Here is a 2,640-nt window from a genome sequence, read left to right on the forward strand (position 1 = left end):
CTTCTGAGAGTGTTACTAATTAAATTAAACTGGCCCATTTTCACTAGTGTAAAAGACACGAGAGAAATATCGTCACGCAGGAGTTGTGCGCGTTTACAAGATCTTTTCGACGACACCTATTTGAAAACAATCGGACAAAAAAATCACCAGGTTAGTACCCCACGCTCGTGGATGGCGCTCAGATGTCGCCGACACCACATCATGTAGCCCCGTCCCTATAGTTGTTAATTACACAGCCCCAGTAGGTACATGTACACTATTCGTCTCCGTTTGCTGCCAGCCAGCCAGCCGGTCAAAGTGAGATTAGAAACTACCTTTTTACAAATAAATTGGAAAAAATGCGCTAAAAAATTACGATTTCGCGAAAAATGTAATACAAAACTCGTCAGCAAACTGACACTACTTGACTCGGATATTAAACTACTCGGCCCCAAATGGCCTCGTACTTCCAATATTTTCTCGCCAGTAATGTATCATTTTCCTGACTTTTATGTAAATAACTATTATAAAATAGCGTTTTTATTCAATGCTATTAGTGATGATAAGAATCCATTGCATCAAGCGAAGGCCTTTCATTATTTCCACTATTATTAAAGTTAGTTTTCATATATTGATCGCAAATGAGCTCTATATTTACGTAAATATAAGTAGTATGCCTTGTTCTCTTAAAATTATATGCTTGTTCAGTGCAGCTATACGGCAATTTCCAATATCGGCGACTTCATACATAAACATGTATCATTTGGTCAATACTGTCATGATTGTAACATGTGATGTGTCGACACTTGTACAGGGTGAGTCAATGATTGCGCGGAGTAACTTAATGCCTTGAAGATAAGATTTTTCGATAGAGTGCTTTTGTATTATGATATGGTTGAATATTCTCCATTTTAAAAATATTTGGAATTATACAGGATGCGCCCACAAAGTAGGGCGCCATAATGGTACATTTTTTTAAAATAGAACCTCCTGTATTTGAATGCATTTTTGAATTCTACGGGTCTTTTTTATTATATGGTTTTATTTTATTTAAATGGAACACCTTGTATATTTTTCTGTCATCTTTTAGCTCTTCCAGAAACCTTCAACTTTTGATAATAATGTCCTATACCTATCTCTGATATTTTTCAAAATATCTTGGTTTTTCTGGTTTTTATATTCTAATCTTAAATAACTTATATGTAATTTACATAATAACGAGGTGGCCATGCAAAAAAAGGCATTTTATTTGCCTCGTCCAAAGCTAAAATCAGATTTATTAATTCATTTTTGGAATAATTCATTTAAGTCTAAAAACTGGAGAATAAATTTGATAGTAAAAACAATAACAAATATCTTGGTTTTCCTAGTTTTTATATTTTAATCTGAAATAAGTTCTAATTTACATAATAACGAGGTGAATATAAAAAAAAATGAAACAAAGATCACTGACTGGATGACATTAGGAGTTAAATTAAATTTGCTTTATAGTCAAATGTTTTTACTTATTCTCCAATTTTTAGACTTAAAATAAATTGTTTGAAAAATAAATTAATCGATATGATTTTCGTTTTGAACGAGATAGATAAAAATTCCCTTTTTTGCATGGCCACCTCACTATTATGTAAATTACATATAACTTATTTAAGCTTAGAATATAAAAATCAGAAAAACCAAGATATTTCGAAAACGATCAGAGATAGGTATAGGACATTATTATCAAAAGTTGAAGGTTTTTGGAAGAGCTAAAAGATGACAGAAAAATATACAGGGTGTTCCATTTAAAAAAGTGAGATTTTCTAATATGAAGTTTTGCAACTTTGGACCAACCAAAAAACACCCTGTACGCTATTTTTTAATGTTTCATAGTAGATGTATTAATTTGACTTTTACTTAACCCAGGATAAAACCTGGAATATATTGACGCTTGCAAATGCCCAATTTTTCTTAAAAATCGAATTACCTTTAAAACTACTAGCTTTTCGGATATTAACCATATAATAAAAAAGTCGTACAATTACACGTAAAATTCAAAAATGCATTCAAATACAGGGCGTTCTATTAAAAAAATGTACCATTTTGGCGCCCTACTTTGTGGGTGTACCCTGTATAATTCCAAATATTTTTAAAATGTGGAGAATATTCAACCATACCATAATACAAAAGCACTCTATCGAAAAATCTTATCTTCAAGGCATTAAGTTACTCCGCGCAATCGTTGACTCACCCTGTACAAATTTTTAGTAAATTAATTTGATTGAAAAGCTTTCATTCATATCATCATTAGGAATTCCATATTTACAACTTTCTTGACTCATAAAGATCAAGCATGTAGTTTTATTTTTTATTAAATCAAGGGATTGAAATCGAACCTAATGTTCGGGGGAGCACGGGAATAAAAAATTAAAAATAAGGTTGGTGCACCGCCGGCACTATCGAACGCCGAGGCACCACACGAGAACCTGTCTAAATTGATGAAGCACGATTCGTGGTAGACTACTACAAGGCCAGTAAGCCAGTAACGCAGATGTAGAAAACAATAAGAATCATGAGCGAAGAGTGGCTGGATTATGGATTTTTGGGTTGGGCACTCCAAACGAGACAGAGCAACACTGTTACCAATAATCCAACGGGAAATAGAAGCGGGTTCTACAATCCATT

This window comes from Photinus pyralis, unplaced genomic scaffold (assembly GCF_008802855.1).
Source record: "Photinus pyralis isolate 1611_PpyrPB1 unplaced genomic scaffold, Ppyr1.3 Ppyr1.4_LG2, whole genome shotgun sequence".
NCBI lineage: Eukaryota > Metazoa > Arthropoda > Insecta > Coleoptera > Lampyridae > Photinus > Photinus pyralis.